An 18,898-nucleotide genomic window follows, 5' to 3' on the forward strand; every position below is an offset into this window, starting at 1 on the left:
CCCTCTCCAAAGCAAAAACACAGCATCAATGGGACCAGACGGTGTCCCGGGCTGCGTCCTACATAAACTCCAAGAAGAGCTAAACCCAAACATAAAACTACTGTTCAATCTCAGCCTTACTACAGGATATGTGCAAAAAGAGTGGCGTACAGCAACAGTGGTCCCTCTCCATAAAGGTGGTGCCTCAATGGATCCTGGAAACTATCGCCCCATAAGCCTGACTAGCTTGGTCTGCAAAGCTATGGAAAGGATCATCATGGACCTCATAAATAAAGTTATTGGGGACCTCAGACACTGGATCCTACCCAGTTCGGCTTTGTTAAGGGCAGATCCTGCCTCTTAAACCTGGTTGATTTCTTTGAAACAGTCACCAAGGCCATTGACAAGGGGAAGGTGGTCCACACAGCCTACCTGGACCTCGCAAAAGCCTTCGATACAATACCCCACTCGGACATTATAGATAAGTTCACCAGCTTAAATATAAACCCCTATGTGACTAGATGGATTGCAAACTGGCTCAAGGACAGAACCCACATGGTTAGAATTGCTGGAGCCATGTCAGACTCCAAACCAGTTACAAGTGGTGTCCCACAAGGCTCAGTCCTGGGAACTCTCTTGTTCGGTATATATTTCTCAGAGGTACAGGCCAACATGGAAGGACTGTGGCTGACCAAGTTCGCAGATGACTGCAAACTGGGTGCCAAAATCGACTCTCCAGCCAACACAAGCATCCTCCAAAAAGGCCTCATAGAAACAGACAACTGGTGCCAGAGCCATGGCCTCAAGCTAAATGCCAAAAAGTGTATAGTCATCCCCTTTGGCAAAAACAAAGTGCCCACAAATTACCACATAGGTGGTAATCCATTAAGTATAGAAGAAGTAATTAGGGACCTGGGGACCCAAGTTGATAGCAATCTCTCATTTGACAACCACGTGGCCAAAGTGGTTAGAAAAACATTTTATATAGCCCACCTAATCATGAAGGGATTCACATCTAGATCAGGGGGGTCATCGTGCCTCTTTACTCATCCCTCCTCAGGCCCATAATTGAGTACAATGCCCCTTTTGGGATGTACCTTACCAGACACCTGCAGCAACTGGAAAGACCCTAAAAGTACCTCACCAAGAGGATCAAAGGGCTCAAACAGATGCCATATGCTGCCCGGTTAAAGAAACTCCAGCTCTACTCAGTGGCATACCGCCTGTTCAGAGGCGATCTGTGCCTGACGTATAAAGCCATGTCCAACCCAGAATTAATGGACATGCTGCACCTCAGAAAATCCAAATCCCATCGAGCTACGCTCGAGAGACTTGAACCTCAGCACTGAAATAAATAGGACATGCTGGAGGGACAGATTCATAACCCAGAGGCTCCCTTCACTCTGGAATAAAAATCCCAGTCCAGGTTAGGCAGAGTCCCTCATTGACTCTCTTCAAGAGGAATCTTGATGAGTGGATGGGAGATCGTAGGTTTACCCCAGGTATCACTTCTGTGTCACTGTTAGACAGAGGCACAGTATACTAACCGTGAAAAAGGGCATAGCAAAATAAATTTAAAATGGGTGGCGAAAGCCAAACACATTCTGGCTAGGCTTATAAATGCCCTAGGGCAGATAGCCTAGTATTAACCTATGAACCTATGAACCTTACAACAGTGCATATGTGATGCTCAAAGGGCTGTCCTTTGAGCCAGTATAGGTTTCCAGATCCCTCACTATGGGGTCAGCTTTCAGGGATGTATTCTCAATGTGTTAATTACAAGGGTGGTCCTCCTTGCAGAAGGATGCTGTTATACATTTCTTGGCATTTAGTTTTAGTCCATGGTTTTGACACCAGATAATTATTTGAGAAAGATCCTGATGGAAGATCTTGGTGTCCACTGGAATGTTTATGATGGCACCAAGTTTGCAGTCATCTGCTAAATTTGTCAGCCATATACCCTTAACATTTGCTTTGATCTCCAGGAAGGAAATACCAAAGAATAATAGATGAAGGGCTGAGCCCTCAGGTTATATGTGAGAGAGAGTTCTTTTGGAGTAGGTACAACTATCCACCCTAATTTCCTGGGTTCTTTTTGTGAACTAATTTGCTATCCAGTGTGTTACATACGAGTTTACATTTAACTTAGGGAATTAATCTGTGATGCCTGAATGTGGGATGATGTCAAATGCCTTTGTGAAGTCCTTATTTATTAATTTCATAATGATCCTTTCCACTGCCTTATAGATGAGACTGGTCAGACATATAATTACCTGAGTCAGCTGATGCCCCACTCTTGTGTAAGGGGATGACTCTTGCTGTCCTCCATTCATCCAGCATAAAGCCTGTTTGGGGGCTAATATTAAATAACCAGTAGGCAGCCCAGTATGTTATCCAGCCCCATGGAGTAGTGTTTTTGTCCTTGGATAGTGTATTGAGGACTTGTTCTTAGGAGATATGAGGGAGAGGTGTATATGTGGTATGTGAACTGGAAATATAGGAGGTGGAAGGTGAAGTATGAGCTAAATCTGTCTATTAGTAGATTGCTTCTATCCTTTGGATCTGAGTAGTACTGTGTGTTATTTTTGAGGTCTCTATCATAGTTAAAGAAAGCTCTGTTGTTACCCTTTGCCAGTGTGGCTACTTTTACCTCATATCTGGCTTTGGGTGATTTTATCAGGGTTTAGAATTCCCTGTTAAGTTTAGCAAGAACATGTTTAGCATTTTGAGAGTTACATTTATTTTTGTATGCAATGATTTTTTTCTTTTATTAAAGAGTCTGTTTATATATTGAGTTCCACCATAGAGGTTTCTTCTTAAATTTGACATTGTATTTACTATAGAGGGAGACAAACACATCTATGCAGCTGTTTACATGTGCATATAATTTAGCTATAAAGTATTCTGCTTAAGAAGAGGGGTCATCATATTGGCAGGGGGGTTTGAATTTAGTCAAGTCATCATTCGGTTTTAGCAGATTAGCCTACACATAATCTCTGAATGCCGAGATATTGGACAATACCTGTGGCTTTAATCTTAGGATGAACGTGACTGATTTGTGGTGTGATTTGACTTGGAAAGAAAGGACAATTGGTTGGGAGCAAAGCTGTCCCATACTGGAAAGGACCAGTCCAAGATTTTATCACCCCTTGTTGGGGTGCAGACTATTTGATCCAGAGATTTTGTACTGATGAAGTCCAGAAATTTCTGAGCATACATGTTTCAGATTGTATAAGTCTCCAAATTAATGAATGGGCAGTTGAAGTCTCCTAGGAAAATGCATAGGGAATCTGTACTAGTTAGATTGTATGGGCTGAGGGAGACATAAAGGTGTCCTATAGTTACCTATGTTACGATAAAGGGTTTTGTAAATAGTAAGTTGGACATGGAGGAGTTCCATTACATTATTTTGTCCGAGTCTGGAGGTGAAATGTTTCCTTAACAATACAGAGACACTGCCACCTTAAGTGCCTTCGTCTAGTGCAGTGAGCCTGAACATGGAGCAGCCAATCAGCACATTGAGCACTGATGCAGTGATCTCATTAGTGTTACAGAGACATTGACACCTTAAGTGCCTTCATGTAGTGCAGTGAGTCTGAACATGGTGCAGCCATTCAGCGAGCTGAGCACTGATGCAGTACTCTCATTAGTGTTACAGAGACACTGCCACCTTAAGTGCCTTCATCCAGTGCGGTGAGTCTGAACATGGCGCAGCCATTCAGCGAGCTGATCACTGATGCAGTGCTCCCATTAGTGTTACAGAGACACTGCCACCTTAAGTGCCTTCATCCAGTGCGGTGAGCTTGAACATATGGTAGCCATTCAGTGCACTGAGCACTGATGCAGTGTTATCAGTAGTGTTACAGAGACACTACCACCTTAAGTGCCTTCATCCAGTGCAGTAAGCCTGAACATGGGGTAGCAATTCAGCATGCTGAGCACTGATGCAGTCCTCTCATTAGTGTTATAGTGACACTGCCACCTTAAGTGCCTTCATACAATGCAGTGAGCCAGAACATGGGGTAGCCATTCAGTGCACGGAGCACTGATGCAGTGTTCTCATTAGTGTTGAACAAGGTTTCCATGACAATGCATGTATCAGTATTTTCTAGGGTGAGAAATGCTTGTAGACAGTGAATATTTTTTAACGCTGCTAGCATTAAGCAATAATGCCTTTATGTTTTCTGGATCCTGTTTTGCTATGTTGGAAGCTTTAGGAGATTGACCTTGATTAAAAAAAGCACTATGGGGTGAACAACGATTTAGCCAATATATGAAAGCCTTAGAGGATAGGTGAAGGATATCCTTGGCAAAGCAGTCTGGGTTGTCAACCATCTCCTCCCTGACTGATATATGTTGTACCCCCTTTCAAATGACACCAATAGCTAAGCCAGTTGTTGAAGTAAATAATCTTTTGTCATATTTCAACATAATTCTTGGTGATAATAGAATTCTGCTTAATGTTAGGTTCATACCTGCCTCAGACACATATTTTGAGAACTCTATAATGTCTCTCGCTATATATATATATAATCCAGGGAAGTGGGTCTATATTGCTATATCAAAGGTTCATTTCCATGTACCTTCGTTCATCAAACTATGTACAGTAAATGTTCAATTCCACTAATGTTCAGTTCAACAAATGATTTTCCCAGGGGAAAGTAACAAGTTGCCCAGCATCAGAAATTTTGCCTTTTTTCCAATGTAGTGCAATCTCAGAGTTGGTATGTATAGTTGGGGGGGGTTTGAAATACTGTGCTTTGTGTGACGATCCAAATGCTGGGCAACTCATTACTTTCCCTGGGAAAGTAATTCTTTAAACTGAACATTTGGTGCATATAGTTTGATGAACGAAGGTTCGCGATTGAACCTTCAATAAATTGCTATAGACCCCAAGGAAGTATGTCTTAAGTCATTTACATCCATGTGCACTATGACTGTGTCATATGTGCACTTGTGATGCAAGGATTTGAGTGCACATATGATGTGATGTGATGAATCTTGGCACCTGATAGGTAACTGACCATGACCTTCTCCTTGCACAGCATGGAGAGTGGCACTTCGGTGTGTCTCACCATGGAGATACCTATAACTCGGATATTGGATTGTGTACAGGTTGGCCTTTTTAGGCTTTTGACTGTAAACAATGTGAATCTTAGATTCATGTTAAATTGTGTGAGTGCTGCCTGCATTGTGAGGTTGCTTGAGGTTACTTCTTTCATAGTTTACATTTTCAAGGTCTTTGTGGTTTAAGTGCATCATTTTAAGAGGCTCAGCAGATATATATCTTTGTGTTTGGTTTGAGCTATGTGTGATTGGCTTTGTAAGGTGGTGTGTGGTACTGACAGCCTGCTCCTTGATTGTAGTGGCTTTGTGTGAGAGAGCTGTGCCTCCAGTAACACTGTAAAACTACATATCTCATAATGTGTAAGTTTGTTTACGTAGTGGGTGATTCTCAGTAAACATTAGGCAATTATTACATTGTCTAAGAATGCCCATTTCAACCAAAATGGCTACAGAGACAGTTATAAAGTCCAAATCCATGTTTCTAGATGCTTACAATATGGCTAAAGGGGAAATATGAGGACTGGAGTATATTTACTGGGGTGCTGTCTAAAAGAAAACCTACGTCTGCATATGAAGAACGTGCACCTCTTAGTGCAAAACAGAGCTTCTTTGAGCAACTACTAAGGGAAATATTGGTGTTCGGTTTAGACTATAAATGTGGATTGACAAGACTGGTTTGAGTATGAGCACCAGGTAGGTAAGAATTAATCTGTCAAGACAAGCAATAAGATCAACTTTACACATGTAATGATGCACTGCTGCTTAACAGTTATAACTAGAGGGGGCGTGAACTAAGTCTTCTAAGACAAAACATTAAAGTGAAAGTGCCTGCATCTGTTGAATGCAGTATTGCACAGCTCTGTGTTGAGCACCGGCCGCCTCTGTTAAGCTGAGAAAATAAACTGAATGAACCAATAAGAAAGCGCTAATTTTCCCGCTAGTAAATTAATCCCTGCCAATGAATAATCACTACTGCTCTCAACAAATTTACACTCTGATTAGAAAACCAGGGTTCAGGCACCTGGGCAGTGAGGTATTTTCCTGTGGTATATTTGGTTGGGGACACAAGGCTGAAGTGATATTCAGCTGCAGAGAAATATGGCTGTTGTGAATTCCCTGTATGCAAAGGGAAGAATGTGGTGCCATGCCCACAACTTCAATAACCAAATGCACAAGGAGAAAATAATATCCGTGGCCCCAACGCAACATGAGACAGCAGGAAGCAGTAGCAAGCTGGCCAGTGGACATGTCAGTGGCAGTAAAAATGCAGCCCACAATGGACAGTGTCTTTCTAATTGATGTGTATGTAGACACTACCCATTTCACAGTGTCTAGGGAGCATTACCTAAAATGTAAAATGGAACATAAATGTAGCTACATTAGCATGCAAGATTTCTTCCATGCTGTAGCACACCTCTACATGTTGTAGTTACTTAAGCATGTACAGTGAGCACAATACTCATTACTTCTTCTGCCCTTGTGTACTTGGTTATTAAAGCTGTGGGCATGGTAGCATGTGCATCACTTTGCCCACAGGGAATTCACAGCAGCCATATTCTCTGAAACTGAATGTCACTTCAGCCATGTGTTCCCAAACAAATGTACCGCAGGGAAATGTCTCGCTGCCAAGGCATCCAAAGCTATTTTTTCTTGATCATTCTTAGCTAGGAGAACAACTCAGTCTGCCTTTGCCAGATTAATTGCCTCGTCCAGCATAACAACGTTTTTCTACTCTGTTCTCCTGCTTTCCATGTTCAACCTCTATTCCTTCCTTTGATTAACTCATCATCTCTAATGCTTGTATTTGTTGCATACAGACCGAGGAAGCTTACTGCTGACGTCTTCTTCTCTGATGCATGTTTCTGATACCTCATCCCTTCTTCTTTACTACCCTTCTGACCCATCTCACCCTTCCCATTCCGTCCAGCCTCTAACCCTTTTTCATTACACTAACATGCTTCCTCCATCCTTACCTGCCATGAGCACCCTGTATTCTAGGATCACCGTGGCCCATCCTTTCCATCATTTGCCCATATCTCTATTACCCCTGCAGCATCTGCTTTACTTTCACTTAGTAGCATTTGCAGTTCTGCCATCTTCCTACCCGGATTCTGCACTCCCTGAATATGACTATGACCATCTCTGTTACACCTGTTTGCCTTATTCTGATTGCCCATTGTCTTCTTTACCCTTCTGTTATTCCAGGTGTACTATGCATCCCACAGCCATTGCTATATTACTGCCCTTTAGTCACTTTTCTTCATCCGCTTTGTCCTTTATTTTGACCCCATTTTCTTTCTCTTCCTTTTTTTAACCATTCTCAGCATCTAACCATGTCCTCCTACTGTCTCTACTGTTCCTCTTCCTCATCCCAGCAAGCTCTTTTTTATATACATTATTGATTTCATCCCTTCATATGCTAACCTTTTTCATCCTGTGTGCCTGTCCAGAATGTCTCTATTATTCTCAACATCCCTGTCATGTTTTATAACTTCCTGCTTCCCCTATAGCTACGTCTTCCTTCTCCCAATAATATAACCCTTTTCTTTCTCTGTTTTATGTAAACATTTTCATTCCCACCCACTTTCCACTTCATTTTAAAGCATAAGTGTGGATACATACCTTTCCATCCCCTGATTTAACAACACAATTTATCCTTGCTTATTAACACCTCTTCCTCTTAAGCTTCTTCCGTGTGTCCACTATACTAACACTCTGCACCTTCAACCCCCTAAGCTAGTATTAGCCATGTGTTATCTTGTCATTCCTCATCCCTGTGTCCCCTGTATGGGTAGTATTTCTAAACACGCTACTATGCTACCAAGTCTTTGCACTCTACTAATATTTCCTCTGCCATTTATGGTGCCCTTCCTGTCATCTCTTCTACTAGAGTATTTCTTTCCACATGTATCATCATGTATGTATGCGCTTTTTCTTTGTGACCAGTTTTGTCATTATTTGTCTATCCTGGAGAGGATAGGTCTCTTACCATGTTTACCTTCACACAATAATACTTTTTCTCTTTCCCTCCACCTAATACCATTTGTATGTGAGTCCCTCACCATCAGCAATCTTTCTGCATCTCTTAAGCTCGACTTTAGGTCTATTTCTAAACTAGAGTGTGCCAGGTCATTACCCTGGATCATGGAGTGGCAGCTCCCACCAAAATGCGTGAGACAGTATGCCCAAGCAATTTGGAAGATGGGGAAATTTTCTTTTCAGTTTCCACTCTGAAAGCCAAATTGCTTGGAAATGGCCCTCATATCAGCTCTACACCCTTGGTAGGTCTGCCTATAACCAGTTTTGCCACTTTTCCTGATCAGCTGTTCCTCTATCCATATCTATTGCCGTCTTTTGACCAAATGTACAACCTTTTTCTGTCCACAACATCCCCAGACAGTCTAACTCCAGTGTTTCCTCTTTTCTGGTAGCCACGGACCCTAGTGCTCCTCTTTCTATTATCATCGCTAACTGCTAAGACCCATGTGCCTCTTTTTCCAGCTCCTCAGTATCTGTCTACTTTACCTTGTGACTGTCTGTCCAAACATCTACCTTCTCTGTGTACTTCCTCCTTTTCTCCTGTCTCATAGCTTTCTCCTTTTGTTCCCTTGTCTTCTGTAGCTTTTATCCCTCCTTCTCCGACTATTTCTGCCCTCAGTTTACTTTCATTCATATTGTCTTTCCTTACTTTTTCTTACCATCCTAGCTACTGTTTTTCTCTGTTCCCTCCTCTCTAATCTTTTTCTGCCCCTTCTTTCCTGATTAGTCGACCAAGTACCAACTGTAACTCCCATATCCTCACATAAAACTCTCTGATTCTGTCACCTCAAAGGATCCAGAGCCATATGCCTGCCTGACACCCTGAATACCTTGTCCATCTGTCACTCTCCCAGGCCCTACAACTTATATTACTGCACTGCTTTTCCTGCCTAATTCTGTTTCCTTTAATGGCTCACTCCTCTTTTTTTCTTTTTCCTCTAGATTAGTTTTGTTTTCAAAATGCTTAGCTTACACCTTGCCCTGCTTTCTATATAGGATAAACAAAATGGAAGTTAGATGAAAGACTTTGAGTATACTTATGCTGTTAAGAACACACGTACTGTAATATTAATGTACTCTACAAACACTCTCTACAGTGTGATAACTTAAAGAATTTCACTTTTATGTTTCAATGTATACCTGATCTCTCATACTCGCATTTGTTGACATAGAGATCTATGAAGCTCACTGTTAACTTCTTATTGTCCTGCACTTATACCTAATGCCTCATCCATTTTCACCCACTTTCCTTCTGCCCCAAAATGCGTGGGAACTTGGGTTCTCTGTTGAAAGTTAAAGAAATGCAGCGGTAGAAAAAAAAGCAGTGTTATGATTAAACCTGTTCTATGTGGTGATATGAAAATAAAATGTATACTCATGTTAAAGAAATTTTAATATTTTATAGTAAGGCTTAATTTATACAAAATGTATATTATTTTAAAAGGGCTGATTACTTTTTTATGTGAGTAGTTGTTTATTTTGCACATGAAATGGGTCTATATTGAATTCACGGGAAAAGCGAAAGTGCAAAATGTCGAAGAAGTAAACGGAAATCTCCATAAGGAGAGATTTCCATTTACTTCAATGTAGTGCAGCCTCGGAGTTGATATATTTAAGTAGCGGGGGGTGTGGGGGGAGCAGCAGGGCTTGCCCCCCTGCCTACACCATTTAGTTTTTTTTTTTTTTGGAACGTTCGATGTTTTAACAGTTCGATCACTAAGGGTTGACCTTTAGCGATTCGAACTGTTAAACATTCGATGTTCCAATACAGACCCACATGAAATATTACATGTTATTATTGGTGCTTGTGATTTACCGTGTGAAATGTTTTGAGGTAGTTAATACTACAGATGTAGATGGTTGGTTTGTTCTGATGAAGTCTGAATTAAGGAGTTTGGTGCTGTTTATTGCAAGAGCATAATTCTTCTTCTTTCAGCTTTTCCCGGTTACGGGTCGCCGCAGCGGATTACCTGTCCACTCATGATTGGCAGTGGTGTTTTACGGCATCGAGTTGCCAGCCCAGCACCCAACCTTCCACAGAAGGCGCACACATGCACGCACTCACGCCTAGGGCCAATTTAGAGTGTCCAACAAAATTAACATCAAGAATAATTTAAATTGACAAATGCATTCCAAAAATAATTTATCTAAATAGGGAGTTTCATTCACACTAATACTGAATATAAATAAATAGAATCACATCAAAAACAATACTGAATCTGATATCTATGATATACAGTATTTTCAAATGTTAATATTAGCATTTCAGTAAAATATACAGTAGTTTAAATTAACTATGAAATTGCTTCAGTATTAACTTTCGGCTTTGTGACCTGAAGTCATAGAGTTACATCCTTGAAAACAAGGGCCTTACAGGTTAACTACCTAGTCTACAAACTGTGGTTAAATAAATAAAACACTAATAATAAGTAACATACCACCCAGCCTCTGCACATTATTAACAATCATTGCAAAGTGTCAGGATTAAGCCTTTTTACTGGCTTAGTTCAAAGTATCTACGTATCCTTAAACAAGTCCACCATTTGAAGAAACTCAGTAAGACTTGAAGAAGCAAGCCTAAATCTGAGGACATAATCACAGTGGTTTAACCAAACCACAACTGCAGAGCACTAGTTTACAGTACACACAAAATTTAGTCAATGATGAAAGTGATTTAATTATTTTATTTAGTTACGGGTTAGTCACACTAGGCCAATAGCCTCCTTTCTTGGGGGACCCAAAGTCATATTCAATACGGCCTAAGGGAAATCTGATCAAAGCACTGGGAACCCTCCCCTCCTCTGTTCACGGGGCATTTTAGACACATCTGAGCTACTTCCACTCTCAGGCAGATGGGGCCTGAGGTGAAATAAAACAGCCAAGTTTCTTAAACTGGGCAGAAAAGCTGAAACTTTGAAAACTAGACAGATACACCTGAAAAGTCCATATTCTCTTCACACTTCATAAAAATATCACATTACAATGATACTATCAAGTTAGCAGGTTTGTTTCTTTCATCATAACTTATCAACTGATCAACCATCTTGATGGCCAAGGGTATTCAAACTTTTGGAACAAGCATATATCAGTATCTATTTTTTTTTAACAAAAAAGCATACTATACATGCATTTAAACTTATGTCTGCCTTTCAGATGAGATGCTAAGCCAATGTCTTATCTGTTTGAGTTGGCAGTAGTTGAGGTGGATGCAAAAGATCCCGCAGCTACTATTGATATGAGTAGCAGAAGTTTCCCAGTTCCCTACCCAAATTTCCCCTATTAGTATAAATATCACTCCAGGTCTCCCTGAAAAAAGGCCACTAGCCTAGTGGACTAACCCAGACAAAAAAGGATAAATACAATATAACAAAAATTATGTATGTTTAAAGGCAATAAGAAATCCAGCAAATGTGATATTGCAAGAGCTTAATGCTGATGTTTTATTTCATTTTGGCTCCTGTTCCTCTGGACTACATGTTTTTGATTTTCAGTTCCATATTCAATTATTTGAATATTCTGTATTCTCCTTGGTGTCCAGACCCTTCATTCTGCCTGCCATATTCCATCAGACACTATCCCGTGCTGATTTGGAATGTTCTGCACTTTTTTTCAGTTTCCTGTGCTTTGTCACTTTTCTTCTAGCACTTTCTGGTGGTTCTGTGTGCTTGGCTGTGGTATGTTATACTTGTGCTGTGCTTATGTGAATGTTACCCTTCATGGCTGTTTGCTCCTTGTATACTGCTTATATATGCTCTTGATTTTTCTGGCTTAGCATTAAAAAGTGCTAAATGTGTCTGCTGTCCTATCTGCATGGTATGTCTGGTCATGCTGCTTGTTTATAGGCGCTGTTCACTTTCCCTCTACAGTAGCAATCTTTGCATCTTGCTTCCGAGCTGATCCATACAAAACCCTCTCACTCCTGATACTGTGCACAGCTTTGCAATCTTACTGGATGTGTTCCAGTTGCATTTTCCTATACTTCTGCCTGTATCACTTATGAAAGCCGTTTTTTCTAGTTTAGCATTGAGAAGTGTTGCTTCTCTCAGCTGTCATACATGTGCTGTCTGCTCAGTGGTTTTACTTGTATGGGTATCATTACCTTTCCCTCTATAACTGTGTCTGTGCTTCTCTGCGTGTTGTTGTCTTCATTTTCCCAATGGCCTTCTTCCACTTTGTCCCCATTGCTTCTGATAGCCCTTCACTTTTGTCATTATTTATTTGATTTTGCTGACCAGGATAGACCTAATAGACATGCCATTATCTCATGATAAACAATTATGAATCCCCCATATATCCTACATTTGACCTGTAGCTTCACGTATTTGGGTCTACATTTAAAAATGAAGAGAATGTACGGCACAAATCAATCTTTATTTTGAGGTCACTGTAATGCTGGCTGGTACCCAGGACTATAGGGTCTGTACTTCCCCAGACCGACCATGTTTAATACCTCTAAAGTGTACACCTTCACGGATTCTTTATAATATTCTATAGCAGTGCTTGCTTTCCGTTCATGGACATTTTTTAATCCAATCTCCAAGCATTTCCTGGTAAATGGGGATCGCCAGAAATCTGTCGTGTTCTTGTCAAGTTAAAGCAAACCTTCAGTGACATGCATTCAGTTTTATTGAAAGTATTATAAAGCCTCCATTACTCATACTATTTTCTCTGTATGTGATGTTTCCTCCTGGAAGTTCTTGAAACATTGGGATTATTTCTAACATTGAAATCTTTCAGACTTGATGTTTAATACACCCCGGAGATCACTTCTGTGTCTCTGCTTGACAGTAGCACAGGAAAATAACTTTCTTGGGCTAGGCTTACGTAGGCCCTTGGGCCGATAGCCTAGTACTTACCTATGAACTTATAATATACAAACACACACATGACAGGTCTGGATACCTTAAAGCAATACTTCTTTGTAAATTACAGTTTTCATCTTTAATATTATGTGCCATTTTTTTCCAGATATATGGCTGCACTACTCTGTTTCTCTGTTTTCATAATATCATTGTATTATTCTTTATTGTTGGCCTTATTTTTTGTTTTCCATTAACCTTTTTAAGTTATCATTGAGTAAGCCTTTTTCCCAAGCTGATGAGTCATGCCTGAAACTCTACTTGTCTTTCTAGGTTCTTGAACTTTCTTTTTTTGACTTTTTGGTTCACAAAACTGAGAAAGAAATGATTTGCTCTGTTTACAGACCTTCAGATTGACTCAGCACGCCACATATGATGTACTCCCTGTGGGGTTCAGATGCAGGCACTGTCGATTCTCCAATCTTTTTTAAAGTCCTATCTGAATAATCGAGCTTTTTGAACCTCACATCATTCAATCTTTTCTGAAATTCCAGATGTACAACAGCAGTATTAAAAGGAGTGGCGATACCTAACCTAATTTTTATTATTTGTATTACTTGTGCTTGCAAAATCTTTTAGTCACTCCAAGTATATAAGCCATGCCTCAGATGTTTAAATGTACAATTCTGCTCTTTATAGCGTTTCCCCTTTCAGACATTTAACAAGATGAAGTCCTTTGATGTATTTTGTTTCTCAATACCCAATTGCTTTTTACTGAGGTCTCTTTTCCTCCTTTTTTTCCCTTTACACACTTTGTCCCCCATAACTTGAAGCTGTATTAAACAATTCCCTCTCTATGGCATCCTCCTCAAGTGGCTTTACCTATTGTTTAACTGGCACTTTTGCTTATATGGCACATATATATAGTGTGGTGTATGTTTGCTTCTCTAGAAACACATGTCATTTGTTAATTTTCCTTACAGACTTCTGCTGCTTATGTTATATTAACTTGCCTAACAAGAGGGCTTAGCAGGGATTTGGGAACACATATAGGAAATAAGTTGGCTCTTCACAATCATGTGTCTATGGTAGTATGAAATAATTTTATGTAGCACAACTTATAAGGAAAGGTATGGCATCTGGGTCCAAGGATGCCACCTTTCCAGTGTCCTGTGCCCTCATCAGACCAAATATTAAGTAAAATGCCTTCTTCAGTATGTACATGACCTGCCATATGCAACAGCTGTACTGTCCACAAAGATTCCTCAGGAAAAGAATACAGGGCGTAAATAACACATCTTTCAGGGACTGCCTCAAAGACTTATCCTGTACTCAGCCTTCTACAGACTGCTGAGACATGTTCTATGCCTGGCCTACAAAGCATCCTCTGATCCCGCTCTAATGGACCTGTTGCACATCTACAAAACAAATAACATCAGAATTACCTGCTCTGCACAACCTAAACCTCATCTGCAGCATAAATAGGACATGCTGGAGGACAGGAATGTACATCAGAGACTACCCCTTCTTTAGAACAGGCTTCAAACCTATGTGAAACAGAGTTCTTCCCTAATCCAATTCAAGTGTAACTTGGACCAGTGGATGGGGGATCAGAAATTTACTCTGTGGTTTGACACCTATGTCTCTGTTAGATTGAAGAAACCTGTAAATGTTTGATCACCCATGCCCAAGCCTACATGTACCCTTTAAAATATTTCTAGGGTATAAAAACTTGTCAGATACATTTGGAAAGCAAGGCTAGGCTTAAAATGACCCCCTGGGGTCATTAGCCTAATAATCACCTATGAACTTATAAGCGTGCTACTCCATCTTTATTGTGGTTTTGTAAATTACCTAGACAGAAAATCCATAATCTTTCAGAAACTAGTTTAGCTGGTGTAAACTCAAGTGCCCGAAATAAGGTCAGTGGCAACTTTCCATCTTAGTGGCTTAAAGGAGTAAAGCTCGACTACACCCCAGGCTATCCAGGTTAAATTAGTGACATGGTTGCTGGAGGGTTCAGCAGGGAGTGAAGGAGGGATGGGCATCAATAGCAGAGGTCAGTTTGCTGTCTGAGGGGAAGGAGTTAGTGGGAAGCCCTACCAGAGGAAAAAGACCTGAGGGAGGTCCCAGCTGCACTTCTGTGTGAGTGGCTCAGGTCACTAAGTCTTGCTAGGGAATGGATTCACTTAATGAAAGTATCAAGAGAGCACAGAAATATGGCCACCCAGACAACTCACTGTAGCCAGTCACTGCATCCCTTCTATTGGCTGGCAGGAGGACATTTAATAGGAGTAAGGATGACTCTTAAACTCCATCATGATAAGTCAGTCACTCTGCCTGTCTCCTGCCCTTCAGTGCTGGCAGAGGTATACATGAGTGAACCAACTGTGGGTAAAGCTGCATGGTCAGTAGATGTAGAGAAGCCAAGAACAAGATGATGGAGAAAAAAAACCATCACTGCATCTTTTGAACCAAAGCATGATGAAAAAACAGCTGGACAGGCATACATGGATGGGGTCCCTAGGGCAGCTTTAAGTATACATTTTGGGAGAAGTACTAACAAGAAAAAGGAAATATAAGTATATTACCCTAAAAGGGGTTTAAGCATTTACAAGTATGTGAAACTGTGAAGCTATAGAATAAAGAAATATGTATACCCTTTTAAATGGACAGGCATGGCAGAAACGTTGTAAAACTTTTGGGGACTTAACATTTAGATTAGCTAAGAGTGGAGTGTTTGTTGTGTGCAATTATAGTTCACTGTTTTAGAGAAATGAGATGCAGATGACCTTTGTAGCAAAGACCCATTATATTATTATAATCTCACCAGAAATAAGTGTCTGTTTTCAGGGTTGACCCCAGGTCTGTGGTAGTTATTCATGAATTGCTCAGAGTGACATAGAATGCAAGAGGAATTTAGCCATATTAACCTGCATGCATTTACACAAATTATATCCACCCCTACCAGGATAGGTAAACCCAACCAAAAAGAAAGTATACTTGACTGGGTACTCATAAATAGTCACCCCCAAATGTACACCTCTGGTACCCTCCTTGATGGCCTAAGCGATCATCTTCTCACATATGTAATTAAGCACAAAACCATTAATTCCCAACAACCCTTACTCAGAAAGGTTAGAAACAATAAAAACTTTGACCTTGCCAAATTCCAATAAGTAATAACTCATGTAATTGGTCTATTCTAAAACACCTCCCCTTAGAGGAAGCAGTAGCATACTTTAACAACAAATTTCTTGAGATCCTTGATTTGCATGCACCTGTTCGTCGAAGAGAACCAAGGCAAAAACTGCGCCATGGCTTTCTAAAGAGTCTAAACTCAAAATTACCCTTAGAAACAAAGCATGGGCTTTATGGCGTTCTTCTAAAGACCCTCAAGATCACATTAAATACAGGCAATCCAGGAACGAAACCAAAAAATCAATTTTACAAGACAAAAAAACAATACTACTGTAATTTACAGACAGTAAATCAAAATAACCCTCAGAAGTTTTGGGCAGGTTTAAATAATCTACTACATCCCGGACAAACCTCAACCCCAATCCCTGCTGCTACTATTGATAAAACCCCTGAAGATGTTTCTGATAGTTTTAACCAATTCTTTACTGAGACAAATCAAGCCCTAGCTAGCCAACTACCTCCTAGCTCCCCTGGTCCTGAAAGTAGCACCCCTAGAAACCTACTCGCGCTCAGCTTCCAACCAGTCACCACTTCACTTATCCGTACCTTGATCAAAAAATTAAAACCCACTACACTTTCTGCTGATCAACTCCCTGCCAAGTGCCTAGAAAAATAAGCTGATGCTATTGCTTACCCCATCTCAATACTAATCAATTGAACCATAGTAGAAGCTAAAATTCCCACCATCTGGAAAATATCCTATGTAATCCCACTTCACAAAGGAGGCAGCTCTACTGAATTCTCCAGTTATAGGCCAATAGCTATACTCTCTCCACTTGCAAAGATTATGGAAAAATGTATTCATAGACAACTCATGCACCAGCTAATCCAGAACCACCTTATGGCAGATACTCAGCATGGCTTCCGTCCTCATCACAGCACTACTTCAGCCCTCCTAGCCTTTACCAACACCATAAACCATAATCGCAACAATAATTATATATCCTCAGCCCTCTTCTTGGATCTTTCCATATGGTTATGGTTGATCACCAACTTTTAATTCACACCCTGCAAACATTCTGTCTAGATACTGGAGCCCTTCAATGGTTTCAATCCTACCTGAATGGTTGACAGCAGGCTGTCCTCTGGCAGAACAAATTCTCTAACCTTCTACCTAACATCCTTGGAGTACCACAAGGCTCTATACTAAGGCCCTTGCTGTTCTCCATCCTCATTAACGACCTTTATACTGTCATCCCAAAAGTCAGCTGTATCCAATATGCTGATTACTCTACTCTGATTTGCTCAGCCACATCTCCAACAGAGTTATGGTCAGCTACCCAGACCACCTTTAATACAATAGAAAACTGGCTTTCTGAACATCGTCTGATCCTAAATCCCAAAAAAACTAAAATGCTGTTATTTTCACCAACACGTAGGTCTACGCTTTCACCTTTACCATAAAATCAAATGATGGCACAATAATCTCCCCTGACCCCTCTACAAAACTATTAGGTGTCATCATAGACAATAATCTAAAATTTGACCTACATGTTAACCAAACTATCAAAATCATCAATAAAAAACTAGGGTCACTTTATGGAATAAAAGCCTTCCTAACCCCTCCAGCTAAAATTGCCATAGCTCGCTCTCACCTTCTTTCAACCCTTCTGTATGCATTCACTCTACTCTCAAATTTAAACAAGACTGTCCTTAACAAACTCTCAATTTGCTACAACCACATTGCCAGGTTTGCCACTGGGCTGCCTTTTAGGACACATCATTGCATCAATCTAAATCAGCTTGGGTGGCTTAACTACCCAGCCTAATCCAGTATAACCAACTGATTATGGCCTATAAAATCCTCTATAATCCGGACAATACTCCTGCACTTAAAAATATTATCACCCCCTATAACAATCCTAGACCGCTTCGATCCTCTAACAAACTACTAATTCAGACTAGCAAAATTAATAACACAGCTGGTGATTCTCTCTTTGCAAACTCTGTAAGTAGATCCTGGAACTCTCTTCCAGCTGATATTACCTTACTTTCCACCTTAGGTCAATTTAAAACTAGACTCAAACAACATTTGTCACTTAACTGGCTATCTCAATGTATCAAGCCTGGTTAACTCTCTGTAGAATGTGTAAAAATCTGTTAACCAGTTTACTGTGTAATTTAATTTAATCCTGACTTGCGCTCAGGATTAACTGTAAACTGTGGAACTTGTTTAACTTGCTTACTTATGTAATCTCTGTAAATAGTCTGTTTGTAATATGTAATGCTGGTATTATGTAATGTTGTATCTGCTTACCCTTGGAGCTTTTCTCCCCAGGCCTCCGCTGAAAATGGACATGCATCTAGTCGGACTATCCCGGTCAACAAATGTAAAATAAATAAATAAATTAATAAATTAAACACAGGTCTTCATGTGTAGTTTATTTATAGTCTGGAACCTCAAATGTCTGACGTGCTGCATCACAGCTGTTTAATGGCAAAAGGAGTCAACAAATCTCAGTAGACTATTCAACAAATCTCAGTAGACTATTCAACAAATCTCAGTAGACTATTCAACAAATTCATTTAACATTCTATGACCTCTATACGCCTACCTTCCCTCCTATTCCTTTTTCTCTTGTCTCGTGTTCTCTTAAATGTTTCCGTGGTTTCCCTCTCCACCACCCATTCCAGTAGTCCACCCATGAGTCTACTACCATCTCTGTGAAAAAAAACACTTTTTTGAGATCTAGGAGTACTTTGTCCATATAACTTGATGTCTGTGCCTTCCCATTCCCTTGTTGTCCTCCTTGTAAACAATGCCCCCTTTCACATTTTCATGATATGTACTTTTACACCAGTATCACATCCAT

The sequence above is a fragment of the Protopterus annectens genome, chromosome 6.part0, assembly GCF_019279795.1.
Source record: "Protopterus annectens isolate FY-2018-M chromosome 6.part0, PAN1.0, whole genome shotgun sequence".
Classification (NCBI taxonomy): Eukaryota; Metazoa; Chordata; order Ceratodontiformes; family Protopteridae; genus Protopterus; species Protopterus annectens.